The 17,174-nt window shown below is 46.8% G+C and overlaps 1 protein-coding gene across 2 annotated transcripts in view; it reads right to left on the reverse strand.

Moving 5' to 3' along the window:
- RIN2 (Ras and Rab interactor 2) overlaps positions 1–12,815 on the reverse strand; it is a 74,662-nt gene extending 61,847 nt beyond the window's left edge. The window contains exon 1 of one of the 2 annotated variants that reach the window (XM_051613705.1): positions 12,583–12,815. The gene's annotated coding sequence lies outside the window, so the exon portion shown is untranslated. The remainder of the gene's footprint in view (positions 1–12,582) is intronic. The other variant, XM_051613701.1, reaches the window with a different exon arrangement.
- Between the last annotated feature and the right edge of the window lie 4,359 nt (positions 12,816–17,174).

Raw genomic sequence — 17,174 nt, forward strand, 5'->3', positions numbered from 1 at the left:
AACAGCAGACCGTTCTGAAACAAAACACACTGGTGACTCCACAGGCTTACTGTATTGGGGGTTACACTATGCACAGAGGTCAGATAAAGAGCCTGTTGGTGTCACTTTTTTCTTTCTAATTCAAATTGAATGTGTTCTAACCCAGAAACTGAGGCAGCAGTCAGATGATGAGAGGTATTTTCTAGGTTTAATTCTTGCTGACAGACTGCTAGCAACAAACATTGGCAATCATGTATGGGGAGCTGGGGCTAAGCATTCTGGGATACAGGTTTACTTGTGTCCTTCTAAAAAATGAAAAAAATTGAGTAACAGCTAACAGAAATTCCATCATTCTCTTTCTGTAGAAAATAAAGAGAAAGCTGCCAATGAATGAAAATAGTCCCTGTGGTTACATACCACAGTTTCAAGACTTAACGCAGCATTATTCTGTTCCTTCTACATCTAGTGCCAATTATTTTTATACAGCTTCTTTGTAAAAATTCAGAAATGTGAAAAAAACCTTCGAAGTCTATGAACTGCTTTTAAATAAACACCAACAAGGTAATTTCTATCTATTCTTCTGTACCTCAGCTATGGCAGTATTTATCAACAAATACACAAACCCATGTCTCTAGGGTCACAAATCTCCCCAGTAACTTGACCTACTGTGACTAAGCTAGGGGAACTTAAGCCACCCCTAAAACTCACCATTTCTTTCCCATTCTGCCTTCCTTCCAAAACCATAGCAACAAAAGGCAAATCAAGAAGGAAAAAAAAAAAAAAAAATCTTCTACATTTCATGGACCATACCCTCATGAGGGCAGGATCACTGTCCTGTGTCTCCTCTTACCTGCCAAGTCCTACCCCAAGCCCTGCTGGCAAAGGTGAACACGAACAATGCCCAGCAAAAAGCTGGTACCAGCTTCCTCCTTAAGACAGAGACTGAGCATACTCCATTACTGCCTGCACACAGGGCAGCTGGAGCACCACAGAAAGGCCTTGCTGAGGCCACCTCCCTCCCCCTGCCCCCCAAGTAATTAGCTGACATTTGTTGCTGAGTACCCCTTGACAACCAGGGAAGCCTGGAGGGACCACCAGTCCCCTCTGCCCATCCCTCCTTAGCCAGCGGAGGCTATTACAACCACCCTCCTGATGCTGCTACTGGATTCAAGCAGGAGCAAAGCTCTTCACTTGCCTTTGCAGCCCAAAGAATAACAGCAGCAGCTGCTGTCAGCTGCCAGCCTGATATAACTCAGCTCATATTTTCCACATTTATTCTTAGCTTGAACAGCTAGAACCATTTTTTCCCCTTCTACCTTCAGATAATGTTATGTTCTGCAGAATATAACTGCAGTGGTCTCTTCTCTCCAGAGATGCACAGTGGGAAGAGACCCCAGACTGTAACCCAGCTTTAAAAACATCTACACCACTTTACACACAGCAATTCCATTTCTCTTTCCATGCTCCACCCATCCTGTCAGTGACAGTCTAAGTTTCCTACCCTTGCTTCTTTGCACAGCCCCAAACGCTGAGTATCCCATGCTACTAGCACTGCAGAAGGCAGTAGTGATAGCTACTTGTGTGAAGCCTACAAGCTTGGTGACTTTTGACAACTTCTGATTTTTAGCCTCTGGATCAGAAATGCATTCCAAGCCCACAAGCACCTTCAAACAGCTGCCATGCTTCTTAGCAGCTTGCCACAAAAGAAAAAAAAAAAAGGAAAAAAAAAAAAGGGTATCTCTCTCATCTCCTCAAATGCATCAACTCACAAATATACCTACCCTTGCACTCACACATCTCACACCCACACACAAATCCCACTGACATCACTGTATCATATTCAGTCCTGGAACAGTAACAGTTTAATTTACCATTTCATGACCATAAAGACTGGGACTTAAGAAACTGACCCTAGAAATTATAACTTAAGCTGCTTTCCAACAATCTGAGACATCTATGTGTAGCCCTGGGAGGTTCAGCATTTAAATTATGATCTCATGTGCAATTCAGAATTAGCCTACACGTTCACAGCACAGATCCAAGTCCTCAACACACTAGAATCACAGAATCATACCAGGTTGGAAAGGACCTCAGGGATCATCTGGTCCAACCTTTCTTGGCAAAAGCACAGTCTAGACAAAACAGCCCAGCACCTTGTCCAGCAAAAGCTTAAAATTGTCCAATGTTGGGGAATCCACCACCTCCTTGGGGAGACTATTCCAATGGCTTATTGTTCTCATTGTGACAAATTTTCCTTGTGTCCAGTTGGAATCTTCCCAGCAATAACTTTTACTGATTACTCCTTGCCTTTTCTATGTAACATCTTGAGAAAAGGGAGTCTCCATCTTCTTTAAATCCTGGAACATGGTGATAAGGTCTCCACTAAGCCTTCTCTTTCTCAAGGCTGAACACAGTTCTCAGCCTTTCCTCATATGGCAGGCTTCCCAGTCCTTTGATCATCTCTGTGACCCTTCTCTCTGGATCCTCTTCAGCCTGCCCTGCTGGGGTTAATGACAGTTTGAAAGACAGGGAAAAGATGCTAGCTTATAAATGGGTTTAATTAGCCAAGTAAATAACTGTATTGCCTTCAACTAAAAGCTGGCAGACTTGAGACAAAAAGCTTTCAACTGACAACCAGCTTTCTATGTATCTACAGGACAGTGGCTGAAGAAAATCCAGGGATTCCATAAAATGCTCAAAGTCACAGACAATGTACATAATGAACTTTGCTAAAACTCTGCATGAACTATCTTTCTCTGAAGATTGTACATTTAGACTAAATAGGAATTTGCAGATGTCAGGGATAGTGTGTACATCCTGGAAACTGCTAAACTGTGTTTTATTTTTGTCAGGACCTTTACCCTAGTTTCAAGATTTAAACACAATCTGTTGGCCTATGCTGCATTAGTAATTCAATTAGGAAAAGGACAAACAGAAAAACTGATGGACCCTTCATAGCTAAAATTATACATATATAAAGTATGAACATCTTACTGAGTGGAAAGCTTACCAAGCATGAGCTGAACCTGTGATCTACCTTTCTTAAATTCCTTGTCCTTATAATGTACTAGATTCCAGTACAATGTTCCAAAAGATTTCTACCAACAAAATAAAGGCTGTCTTCCCATTCTGTTGGGCCCAAAGGATATGCTCTGCTTCGACGCAGAGGAGACATCTGTACCCTGTGTTAGAAGCTCATCCCTGCCTGCAAAGAAAATGTCCTGTCAGACAGACGTGTGCAGGGAACAGGGCGCCCACCTGCACGAAGTAACGGGAAGACCCAACAAAATAAAAACACAAGGAATCTTCCCATCAAAACTGATGTATTGCCTCCTAGCAGAAGTTTAAACTACATTGACAAACACATGCATTTTTTTGTGAAGGAAGAAGTGGTATATGAGATAATGTGTTGATATCAAGGCTACTCTCTTCAGTTCACTACTTCCTAGACAGTGTCTCTGTCCAGCAATCAGTTAAATGCACTACTTAGCTTATGCCAAGGCTCAAGACTTTTCCTTAGTTTTAAACTCCATATGCCAGTGGTATGACCAAAAGTCTCTTGGGAACATTATTATTATTACATGGGCAACAATAGAACTAATAGTTGTAGCCATTATTAGAACATTATTAGTAATTATTGAAAGACAACTGTCAGCTACTGTCTATTCTTAAAGCATGCGAAACAACTGTAAACTCTAAGCAAAACACAGAGCGTTCTGAAAGCAACACAATATCAGTGAAATCAACACAGTATTATGTATTCCTTGGCCTGAATTAAACCTTAAATAACAGGTTTAATTTAGATATAGCTCTCAGGCTGAGATACTAAATAAAGTTAAGACAAAAAGCCTCCAGCTGGCTGTGGAGTCGTAAACACAATGGTTCTCAAGTCTAGACTACAGCATGGCAAAGAGAAGACTACAAGCAGTCCAGGAAGATGCCCAGTATGTCTGCCAAAAGGGTGTGCACATGCTAGTGCTTTATCTTTGGCGAGGAACAAGACATGCAAGATTGAGCTAAAACACTCCTCTGGCTTCCAGAGCTGCCCTTAACCATATGGGAAACACACTAAGTGATAGCTAACATATGCCCTGTCATTCATGAAATACCAAGGGATGAAATAATGTTTTTCATATAGACACAAAAAAAATTAATCTGCACTACAACAAATCAAATATTTATCTTGGCAGATCACACCTTCTAGAATAAAAAATTGCAATAGAGTTAGATATTTTAGACATACTGCAAAACAAATGTTGAGAATTTCTCTGTAGGGAATTCCTGCCAAAATGGGTGAGCTGTATTTATCAGTGCAACAAACACGAATTAAAAATGTTTACAGAACCATTAAACAGAAAATGTGAATCAACCAAAGGAAAGCTAGCTGCTCACTTGATGGTGAATCTTCAGTTTTTCTCTAATCAAACAAGCTGAAAATGCCAAGCAATGTAGTTTAAAAATAAGTATATATTACATATAATTAAGACCACAGATACAAGTTAGAACTGAGGCTTTCTGCTTAATTCCTCATGACAAGTTGGTAAGACCCAAATGTTGCTGCAATGCAACAATTTTTGTTCACTGTTTTTATTATATTAAAACCTCCTGGATTAAATTCTACATTAAAGTAGAGCCACAATCTTTCTCACACAACAGGGCAGACAGGGGTGGCACCTTTCTGGGACACAGGAGAGGAGCTAGCTGACACTTGACCCACATTCATAATTCACTGAACTAAACAGTTTTGCAAGCCCAACATATTCATCTAGTGGAAAAGTTTACTCATAGCTCAAAGATAATCTTCTAAAACTATTTAAAAGCAGTTTGCAAAAACTTCAGCAGCAACTCCCAGATCTACCCCACGTTCAGAGAAACACTTCAGGATGTGAGTTTTACTGAAGCTACTATTTAAGTGAATCAAGTACAAACTGCAGCAGTGAAAGTCACATGACTGAAAATTCACATTTTCTACACACATACCTCCCAAAACTGAACTCTTGTCCACTTCCCAAACAACCACCATTTTAAACAGCTGTCACTAGACACATACTTCTAAAGCCTCTGTACAAAGGTTGGGTTATACTGTGGCACACGGGCAGACACAATTTAAATAATCTAGAGAAGCCTGAAGGCTCCTGGACAGGCAAACCAAACAGGTGTGGCCTTTAGCAAACATACTGCAAAAACTCTGGCCTCCTTCTCCCAAGCTATTCAAGTATTAATTATTTTCTTGATCTTGCATTAACATTGTGAAGAAATTTTTTTAATTCCCAGCTGTAACTAAAATTGCTTTTTACATCAATTTACTGAGTGGTGGCATCTCACAGTTGTCAATATCAAACAATTTTCCTAAGAAATTACAGTCTCAACAAGTTATACATCATAAAGCATGCCAAAGCCCCAGATGGCAAAAGGATGCATGATTATTTTATGAAGGTCATGGTTTTGTTTTGCAGTTGTAGTAAAAAAAAAAAAAAAAAGGAGAGAGAAATTCAGTTTTAAAACTTCTCTTTGCAAAAAGTGGTGAGCAGTTTCCCATCCAAGCAGATTCAAAGATAGCAGCAAGCACACCCAAACCTCAGTCTGGGCCGTATTTAATTCCTATGACAGAGTTCTCACAATGCTCACTTACAGAATCAGCATGAAGCCTGATTAAAAGGCAACACCTTGCCACACTGGCCCAGGGACACAGGTTGAGCTGGAAAACAGCTGGCAATTCTGTCCATTGCTCCACCTGGGAGAAGCTATCCTGTGCCAGAGCATGGGGCTTCTGCCTGAAGCACCTGAGCAGGCACCTGCAGGGCAGGAAGATAAAACAGGGTACTCTTCTAAGAAAATAACATTTTTCCATGCCCTGACTCAATGTGCTGCTCTGATCATTCAGACCTGCCTTCTGCCATCCTCACATGCTCCACAGCTCTGACTCCTCATCTGAACCAGTAAGCTCAGTGAGGAACACCATCAAGTTACTCAAGCACATATTTCCATGGCTTTCCACACATTCATTCTCAAATGTATTTAAATATGTATTTTAGAAAATCCTCAAAAAGCATCTTCCATGAAGAGAAACTACTAAGCAAATGATTAAGAGGAAGACAAGGCTAGGGATCCACAGGCAAGTTACATACACTGTCATTCCCTTTCTTTAAGTACATAATGAGTGAAGGGAAAACCAGCAAGACTTTGGGTTATTTTCACATTGAAAGTATGTTTCAACAAACTCAGGGTCAAAGAGTCCTGCAGTTAATTACTGGAAAGCATGGATTTGTGTTCAACAAATATAAAGTAGAAGCCAAACACATTATGTTGGATGCAAAAAAAAAAAAGTGAGAGAACCTTCAAAAGTCCAAAAAGGTGGGTTTTTCCCACCCCATCCCTTTTCCTTTACAAGCAACTTGTGAGGCCATGTTTAGAGCACTGTGTTTAGTCCTGGGCATTTGGCCAGATGACATTCACATTCTGGAACTGGTGGAGTGAGGAGGAAGAATAGCTTTTGTTTTTGAGGAAAGCCCCTCAGAATAAAGTTGTTTCTGCCTCTAAGACTGTATACATGAGATTTGGGGAGACAACTGTCAGCATCCCTCACCAGAGTCAATTCACAGCGCTCCACTGGTTGTAATGGAGCAACAGTGATTTGCAGCTAAGAATTTGTCCCTTTGTTTTTAAACACTGAACAGAATTATTCAGTGCTATTCAGACTTTCCAGAACTCAGGAAGACAACATCTGCTTACATGCAAAGCAGGGCTTTTACTCTTCAGACACAAGTCAAAGGCAAAACATCTTTCAAGAACATTGATTTACAAGGCTATCTCGGAAACCGTGTTCCAAGATAGGGAGGAAAAATGCACTTACTTTGTCTCATCATACCCTTTTTGTTAAACATCATCTCCACAGACCAGAATCCTCCAAAGTGCAGCATATTTACAGTCTTTTCAAGCAACATCCAGGATATGTGGGTTCACTAATTCCAAATCATAGATGATAATTACATATCACAAAACACTGTTTATTCCTACCAGAGGACTGGTCGGGCTCCAATAACTTCCTTTTGCTACTTCGACTCTATCATGGTGAGATCTTCATACTCCTCTCTCACGTTCACACTGATGGTAGGAATCCCTATCAGCTTCAAAGAGAACAGTAGAGCAAGACTGTTCAATAATATTGGACTGAGCCAATTGTTTAAAATGGCATTTCTGAAAAAAACCCAGAATGAACCTGCCAAGAGAATGTGACTGCAGCTCCATAATTTCTTCTCCTTACTGTGCAATTTCTCTCTGTTGATCTCAAGGCAGAAAAGCAAAAGCACCAAAAATCCACACCTGCTTTATCCACTAGCTTCTGTTCAAAGCATTGCAGGAGGCAGATGACCAAAACAGCACAACTCTTTGGATGGCCAGGTCCGAAGAACTGTGTTCAATGGAGTTAAATCCAGTTGGTGGCCAGTCACGAATTATGTTCCCCAGGGCTCCATGCTGGGGCCACTGCTGTTTAACAGCTTCACTGGTGAGTTGGACAGAGTGCACGCTCAGTAAGTTTGCAGATGACACTAAGCTGGGTGGAAGTGTCAATCTGCTTGAGGGCAGGGAGGCTCTGCAGAGGGATCTAGACAGGCTTGACCAATGGGCCAAGGTGAACAGCATGAGTTTCAGTAAGGCCAAATGGCGGGTCCTGCACTTTGGCCACAGCAACCCCCGGCAGCGCTGCAGGCTTGGGGAGGAGTGGCTGGAGAGCTGCCCAGCTGAGAGGGACCCAGGGGTGATATTGGACAGCAGCTGAACATGAGCCAGCAGTGTGCCCAGGCGGCCCAGAAGGCCAACACCATCCTGGCCTGCATCAGGGATAGTGTGACCAGCAGGACCAGGCTGGTGATCCTGCCCCCCTGCTTGGCCTTGGTGAGGCTGCATGTCGAGCGCTGGACATAGAGGTGCTGGAGAGGGTGCAGAGAAGGTCAACTAGGCTGATTAGGGGTCTGGAGAGCTGGATCTATGAGAAGAAGCTGAGGAAGCTGGGCCTGCTCAACTTGCAGAAGTGGAGGCTGAGGGGAGACCCCACTGCCCTCTACAACTACCTGAAAGGAGACTGTGGTGAGGTGGGTGTTGGGCTTTTCTTCCTAGTGACCAGTGATAGGACAAGAGGAAATGGCATCAAGTTGCACCAGGCGAGGTTCAGATTGGATATTAGGAAAAATTCCTTCACAGAGAGAGTGGTGAGGCCTTGGAACAGGCTGCCCAGGGAGGTGGTGGAGGCACCGTCCCTGGAAGAGTTAAAAAACTGGGTAGACATGGTGTTTCATAAGATGGCTTTGTGGTTAGAGGTTGTAGAGTGGGTGGTTCGACTTGATGATCTTGAAGGTCTTTTCCAACCTTGACAATCCTATGATTCTATGTCCATTTTCAAATAACTGTAAATCAAACTTAGATTGAATAGCAAACAAAAAAATGCTCCCCCATTTGTCCTAGGTTATCTCCTTTATTATCCAACAAATGGATACACGATCAGTCTTCCAATTGCACGACAATTAACTTATCACTTTTCTTAGAGATCACATTTAAATCTTTCTGCAAGCTTCCAGTAAGTGGTATGTGAGGAAATAACCCCAAATGGACAGAAATACAGCTATAGCAATCCTGCAAAATTCTGCATTTAAAAGGGTTCTGCATATTCATGCACATGCTAATAAAAACCACAAAGAGGAGCCACAGGGCTCCTCTCTGGGCCATCAGCCCCTTCTCCAGCCTCCTGCCCCTCGGCCAAGGCCCCTGCGGACGGGGCAGGCCAGCCGGAGCAGCGGAGAGGAGAGGCTGGGCCACGTCCCACCACGCCTGCCCGCTCCCAGGGGCACAGGCTGCGGCACGGGGGGCAGCCCCTTGCCTCCACAGCCCCCCCTGCTCCACGGGGCAGCCCAGAGGAGCACACCTGCCCACAGGGTAGTGCTTGTGGCTGAACAAGTCGACTCTAATCCTCTCTGACAGGTGCTGCAGGGCGACACCTCACAAAACGGCGGGCGCTGCACGGGTGCCTCACGGATCAGCCTCACCCACACGCCTGCTCACAGCGGGCTGCCTCACTTTGCCAAGCACTGCAGCACCTGCACGAGGAAAGGACTTGTGCTCCCACACTGCACACAAACCACCAGCAGGGAAAGCGGGTGCTTCCAGGACAGGAGGTCCTGTGTGGAGGCAGCCATGGGCCGAGAACTGCTGCAATGCCTGGGAGCTCCTTCCTCACCTCGTTTCTAAGGCAGTGCTGCCAAACAAGATGGCAGAGGAGGGACTGCATGTACCTGTTTCTCCTGGTCCACCTACAGGAGGCCCTCCAAGCCAAATTAAAGACTGCTGGGTTATAGAATAGAATGTCTACCCTGTCAGGTAAGTATCATGCAAGACCCAGAGCAGAAGCAGGATCAGACCACATAAGCACTTCAGACTCTACAGCCAAGAACACGAAGCAGTATCAGCCATCCTTCCACAAAGAAACTGTGTTGAGGCTCACAGCAGCCAAGAGACAAAGAAAATTCCACATCCCTGCCAGCCCCTTCTCCGTGTTGTGCTCAAACTGCAAATACTCAGACTTCTGAACAAGTATGGCAGGCTTGGGCAGCGTACCTTAGGATTGAGTAACTGCAGGTGGTAGAACATCAGATAAAACTAATGACCACAAATAGTCCTACTCTAGACTCCTCTCCAGCTCTCAGTAAACTGCTCCGTAAGAGGACGTGGGATAACTGTATTGCATTAAGTGTCTTGCTGTAGCATTTTATGTCAGGAGTAAGTTTCAGTGTTCCAAACTAAGAAAAGTATTGGAAATTGGAGCCTCACATCTATTGATTCCTACTACATCACTTGTGTTTTGTTACACAATGACTCAATTTAACAGAGTGCCAAATATTTCATTACACTTCCGTCCCCTCTCCCAGTACACACTACCAACTGAATTATACGTTACTTGAATGAAACAAATGGTTTAACTGGCAACATTTGACTCTGCTGAGCAGTTTCCCAAACTATTCAGTGAGGTTTTTTTGTGAGACATATCTTGATAAATCTCCAATTACAGATAAGAGGTATGTAAACGTCTTATTTTTGAGATCTGTATGGCATGCCAAGTATTTAGAGCCACAGGCAAGTCCTGCACAACCACAGAGCCTGCAGTACACATGACCACAGAACAAACCGGTTTTCTCTATGTGCTTGAAGTAACTACATCTGGCAGGTAAGAATATAACTTTGCTGTTGAGCCCCTTTTGGCTCCTAGTCCAGAAGGATCCCCAGTGATCTTACAGGGCTAATAAGCTGTGGCTGTGGTTTGGTAACGTGTTAAGTAAAGGACTGATATCACAGCTACTTCATATAGCACTCTATCAATTCCCTCCTGCTGATGGGAGATGAATTACATTACATATAACCAGAGTGGGACTGCTACATTATTCTACTAGATAAGAAAAGCTCTTTAACTACTACATAGACAGCACTGTTCTGCCTTTTTTTTTTTTAAGCAGTAGGTTCCCTTGTGAAAAATTCAGTCACCATACTAATTATTCAGAGCCTTAGTAACTACTATGTTTGATTTATCTTTAGAAATAATAAAAAAATGCCTGCAAACCTTTAAGTAAAAAAGCTAGTCATCTACATTAGACATACTTGAGAGCAACAGCAGCAAACTTTCCTGATCCTGTCAGTCACACACCAAAACCCTCACACGGCTGTTCACACACTATGAGCTTCAGCAAGGTAGGGAGGGGGACACTGGAGCGGAGTTTCACACGGAAACCAGGACCACACCTCCCAGTGTAGCCTCAGAGCTGGACCAAAGGACACAGAGTTGGCTACAAGTGCAACAGGGCGACAATGGGCCCTGGTCAGCCACAACAGCTGCCCCAACAGAAGCACAGCAGACCCCTGGTCAGCACAGCCTCACAGCACCTGTGTGGCACAGCCCTAATGCAAGACAAGATGAACTTCTGAAAAAAAAAGAAAAAACCTACAAAAAAAAACCCCACTACAACAAAAAGCCACAGCTGAGCCGCCTGTGCTCTGAACAGCAGACATGATGCATTCCTGGATTCACACCTTGCTCAGCACAGAAGTTTCTCAAGTCACCAGAAGTTTTTCAACCAACCTTGAAATCCCGAAGCTTAACAGATCCAATTTCTCAGCAGAGACGAGTATTTATGCTCGCTGTGCTTTTAAAGCCCTAGCTGGTGAGAAAGCCTACATTACAGCTGCTGGACAACCAAGTCTTGACAGACAGACCTACCAGGGAAACCTCACCCTGGAAATCCATTTTCAACAGTACTCTCTCATCCCACACCTGGTAAGGGGCAAAATCAACAACAACAACCAAAAAATGTGCAAGTTTACCATATATAAACAGACTGGAATCTACAGAAATCCATTGAAGAAAAGAGAGTCAGCCTCAAAACCCCTTTGTTGAGTCCAATCCTAGCAACCTACAGTAATCTTGTTCCATACAGCTGTTCTACCGTCATTTTCACAACAGTCAATATTGCTGATACTGTTGGTAATCATTACTTAGTTTATGTTTTTAATTAGCACAAAGAATGAGGCAGGGGACTGAATACAAATAATCTCAATGAAGTTAAACGTATCCTAGGATTACACACAGTGAAACACAGGGGGCTGTTCCATGTAACTGTCTTCAGACTCACAGCACAGTTTTCTTGCATGGCTGGGTGATTAACAGACAATTCTATTTACGCTAGTGTTCCTGCTTGTCTAATTAAATATAAAGGCCCCACGTAAGCTATTCACAATATTTTAAGAGCTCAAGAGAAGTGCGGGAAGGCAAGACCTTGGTTCCACGGCGGCAGCGCAGCCCGAGCTGCCCGCACCGCTGCCGCTCCAACAGCTCCCGTCACAGATCCCTCATCTTGGAGAGAAGGGACACTCCTGCAAGCCCTGTCCTGCTTGCCCGCACAGACATACCAGGTGGAAAGAAAGTTCTGCTCAATCTTCATCAACACAGCTGTGCTGGCAAAGACACATAAACACGTTCCTTACTTAAAACGGTTTAAGAGTTACACTTCAGCAAGTAAAACAAAAGGGAGCAGAGTAGCTTGGAAGGACGAGAAGACAAAGGAATCAAGTCAACAGAGAAGTACACCTTCTGCCTGCCTACATCTATCAGATCTGACCGGTATGATTTAAATCAAACTTCTACCATAATGCTTATAAGGAAATATTTAAGAATAACTGGCAAGACACACGTCGCGAGCCTGTCTGCCGGGCCCCTCCTATTCCCTCCAGAAAAGGGACGCAGATGCTCAGGCTGAGACCTCTCCGTCAGACGTGGCCACACGACTGTTTACAGCCGGCGCTGCCCGCAGGCCCCGAGCCGGGTTAGCCCCGCACCGCGAACACGCACCGAGCTGCTCCTTCCGAGCCCGCAGGGCCCGGCCACACGGCGGGGCTGAGCCGCGGAAGAGCCGGGCGGCTGCGGAGCGGGCCCGGGGCACGTCCCCCGGGGCCCGGCGGGGCAGCGGGCCCGGCCCGGCCTCCCGCAGGGCGCGGCCGCCGCAGGAGGCGGCTCAGCGGGGGAAGGCGGTAGGGAAGCGAGCACCGGCCGCGGCCGCTCCTTACCTGCGGGCGGAGCACGCTGCTTCCCGGCGCCCCGCGGCCCCCAGGGTCGAGCTGCGCCCGGCCCGGCCCGGCCCTGCTGCTCCCGCCACGCGCTCTCGGGGAAGCGATTTCAAAGGGCGGCGGCTGCAGCTGCAGCTCCGTCCCCGCCGGCCCAGCCGGGCTCCAGCCCCGCACCTCCCGCCGCCGACCGGCACCGCTCCCGGGAGCCGCCCCCGGCCGCCCCGGCTGCGGCGGGGCGGGGCCGAGGCGCCGTGCCCCGGGCGTTGTGCCCGCCCCGCCCCGCCCCGGAGCCGGCTCCCCCGGGCCGGGCGCCTGCGCCGGGTGCTCGCTGCCAGCCCTGCCCCGGCCCCGGCCCCGGCCCTGCCCCGGCCCTGCCTCCCGCCCGGCCCCGGCCCTGCCTCCCGCCCGGCCCCGGCAGCCGCCGTGCCCGGGGCGCCTCGCACGGTGACGCGCTGCTCGCCGTGGCCGGGTCCCGGGGCGGGCGGAGGCGGGGCCGCTGGGGAGGGAAGTGCCCGGCGCGGCCCGGGGCAGAGCCGGCCCCGGCAGGGACACCCGGGCTGTCCCGGCCCCCGCCCGGCGCGGGCAGCTGCGCGACGGGCCCGGCGCGCTCTGTGCACCGACTGGACTCGCCCACTGGAGTAACTCCAGGGCGGCCTCGGTGCCGGTAGGACGTGCACGTTCCACAGTTCATTCCGGGATCTCAACACTCCGATTTTCATTAGACTTCCTTCAGTGCAAGTTACTTAAAACACAAACCAGTGAGAGAGAGCGAGGTTTTCCTTCGGGCAGCCCCCAGAACAGGCAGCGGGCGGCACGAGGCGCCGGGAACACGCTCAGACACGGTGATGGAAACATCTACTGAAAGGGGGGACAGCAATTCCGAAATTCAGATAATTAAAATGAAAGCTGGATGGCTACCGAGCTTTGAGGAAGCAGGCCAAAGCAATGCTGTCTTATTTACAAGGTGGTGACATTAATTAATCCACAGCTTCTGTGGAAGTGTCCGTTAATCTCCAGGCCCAGGAGACCTGGGTCGCTCAGGGATGCAACCACTTGATGCATCTGAGCAGCTTCTGTAGCTGCAGCTTTCATGTAATCTACAGCTGTCTTTTGATCGAGTGGCATGAAATTTTTGTGCTGTGAGCTGGCAGCAGCTGAAGTAATCCGGCTTGCAGCCTGCAAAAGCAGGGATGAGTTCTGCAAGCTGTCCCTAGGGCCCCTGAAGCCTTTCTGCTCCACCTGCCACGCATACCACACAGAACTTTGGCATTAACGAGCGTTTATCACAAGGGATACTGTGACTGACTTTTCAGTCCTGCTACCTCTGGAAGCTGCTGGTGTTTAGTTATGTAGCCGAGTAGATGGTGCTGAAGTGCAGTTTTGCAGTGCCTGCCTTGGCACAGGGGTCAGAGCCTTTGGAGGGGAGAGACACTACTGCCCCCAAAAAGCATCTGGGAGCAGTTCAGTAAGGTGCCTGCCAGCCACGGGGGAAAACAAGAGCAAGCAAGAGGCAGCAAGTGAGAGGCAGGTTAGGACATAGCCAGCCCTGCCAAACTGAGCTCCGAGGGCTGGAGGAAATTTTCTGGAAAGGACTTTGCCGCATTACAGCCTGTCAAGCACCTGAGATACCGGGTGAAGGTTCATGGCTTGTGTTTTTTCCTTATCCCTGATTGAGACTCCCCCTTGATCCAGCTGTGAGCACGGGCTTGGCATCATTATCTATTCATACAGTGAGCCTGCAGAAAAGCAGATTTTTCCAGTGGCTGGGCTATCTTTGGCATCATAGAGGTGTGGGGCAGAGAGCAATGCATAGGCAGAAGGCATTAAGCACTGGTGGGATGCCCTGAAGGACTGGATTAGTCCAGACAGGCAATGGCACTTAACCTTCCCCAAGCTGCTGCGTCGCTGTTACACACTCCGTGATGTGAGGCCTTCCCATGTAATTTAGTTTTGACTTGGCTTGGGGAGTATGTACTTCAGCTCTAAAAATCAAAACAGCTATTTCTTATTTCCATTGCAAATACTGAGGAAAACAGTGCCACTGGGACGTCCCATGTCCTGAGTGGATACTGAGGAGACAGGGAATGGACTTGCTCATCAGTTGTCATACCCTGGCAACTGCATCAAGGAGCAGCAACTCTTAACTCCTTCATCTAGCTTCTCTCATGATAGCTGAGATTCCTGTGTCAAGAGACTTTCCTCTTCCACTGCCTCCTATCCTAGAAGCGTGGCACGCTGCTGTGAGCTCTGCAGGAGGGAGAAGAGAAACTGCAGCACTTCTTTAGAGGGAAGGCAGATGAGCCCCTGGCATCTCTCTCCTGCGTGCTGAGCACTCTGCAGCTGTGCTGCAGGCAGAGCCGGGCGGGCTCCAGCTGTGGAGGTGCATGCACCCCAGTCCTCCAGAGCCTGGTCCTGTTCACTGGTAAGTTAAGAGTGATCTTTTTGCACCTTAAAACACAATGTGTGCTTCTGTTTATAGCATGTGACAGCGATTACTTCAATACATTCAAAATCTTATCCCTTGGCAGTATTGTGTAGTGCACGCTGGGCTGTAAGCAGGATTTCTTGTTCTGATTTGCAGAACAACATAGGTGCTGTGTCTTGTAACAAAGGAGGATCAAACTGCATGGAGGGGGCACAGCAAACACTCCTTAAAAACAAAACAGACCTAGTTATTTTGTTTAGTTTTCCTAATGACTTTTTCGTACAGTGAGCAGAGGGCACATAGATACTTAAACACATGGAAATAATAATAATTAAAAAAAAAACACCAAAAAACCCCACAAACCAACAAGTGAACAAAACCCACAGAACTGAGCCAACCAATTTTTCTGCAAGCTGTAGCAAGGCTGGTATTGGGATCCCGAGCTGTTCTGGGCTCAGGCATGACCTACCATGTACAGTGAGGCAGAATCTCTCCTTGTTTCACCTCTTCATTTTCCAGACCCAGAGGAGCTTCCATCTTCATCAAATTTTGTTGTCACAGAGCATACTTACTAGCTCAGGATTCAATAGTGCTGAGGTAGACAGCTATCCTGACACTGTAAGCATCCGAAACTTCCTACAGTCAAAAGCCACAAGAGAGAAACCATGAACCTCAGAAAGCTGAATGGAAGGAGAGCGCCTCGAGGAGTCCCAGGCAGCTGGGAGCTCCAGCTCCCTGGGGCTGCAAGGCAGAGCTGGTGCAGCAGGATCCTAGGACAGGGCAACCCAAGCCTACCCCTCCCCAGCTCTGGGGATTCCCCAGGAGCAGCCCTTCCAGAACAGCCCTGCTGGTGCCTTTCAGGCTGGCTACCCGTGAACATGACTTGCTCTGCTGCTAGCCTGTGCTCACCTGGTGCATGTGGTGGAGACATCTTCCCTTCTCTCACCCTCAAAAAATTTACCCTGTGAGAACAACTGCTCGGTGTGAATGAGGTAAATGTAAGTATCACTGTAGGAAAGGGTGTTCCCTGCAGCAGGACAGGACAATGGTCCCGGTCTTTTCAGATAGCCTGGGCTGAGTGATCTTGCCAATATGAGAATAAAACAGAACAGATCATTAATTTGCTGTGGCCTGAAACTGGTGAGATGAGATGCTGACATCCTGCCAATGGGAAAGTGGTTGATCTTGTTGCTGTCTGGGAACTTGCCGCACAGACTCACTGTGAGAATGAATGGAGCAGGCAAAGGGATGTGACTTAATCCCTGGAGGTGGTTTTTGAGAAGGCTGAACTCTGACTTCCAGCTGATGGCTGCCTCTTGTCATTTCCACAAGAGCAGACACCAATGTCAGGCAAAGAAATAGCTTCAAAACTGGGATTTATGTGCTACTTGTCAGTTTTCCCTTCCGAGGCAATGCACTAATTCCCAGCACTGCACTTTGCTTCCCATCCTCACTACCATATTTTGATATAGTTCTTACTGTGCAAAAACTTGCCTCGTTCATGTGAGCCTGGCATATTCACCTGTGTCATCTTCAGGTGCTACCTGCTTGCTCTCAGTGAAAAGCTTGACACTGACATAGGAGAATGTTTCTTGGAAGAGACAGTATCTTGTGGATTAACCTGCTTTTCAAGAGGTTTTGGTTCCCTTCCCAGCTCTCCCTGCACAATTCTGAACCAGTAACTCTTTTTACTGGTCATGCCATTAACTGCAGGGCATGAGCATGCACTTCATGAAGTGTACAGCACTCACGTATTTATTGAACTAAAGGCTACGCAAAAGGGATAAAAATCAGGCTGAAGAACTGTTATGAAAAAAGCCTGAGGTCAGTTCTGCTTCTTCATATGGCCTCTCCCATATAGAAAGAGAAAATGTGTGCCTTCTGTTTTCTGTACTCATTGCAGAGCCTCTCTTTTGACTGCTTCAATTTTTCTTTTTTTTTAAGGTTGATAGCAAAGGACAGGAATCAAGTTGTTTATGATTGTTAGTCACTACATCCATGGGAAGAAATTACTCTTTTATTATTTCATGGTGCTGTGCTCTTAAGTTCCTCTCCCAGTTCTGTTCCATGAAGGAAGATCTGGCCAACAGCTTTTCAACACTCCCCCACATCAAGATGGATTTCCATTGTGAAGTTCTGATGAGAGATCTGACAGCAGCTAGTTTTC

Source organism: Apus apus, chromosome 3 (genome assembly GCF_020740795.1).
Source record: "Apus apus isolate bApuApu2 chromosome 3, bApuApu2.pri.cur, whole genome shotgun sequence".
In the NCBI taxonomy this organism is placed as follows: domain Eukaryota; kingdom Metazoa; phylum Chordata; class Aves; order Apodiformes; family Apodidae; genus Apus; species Apus apus.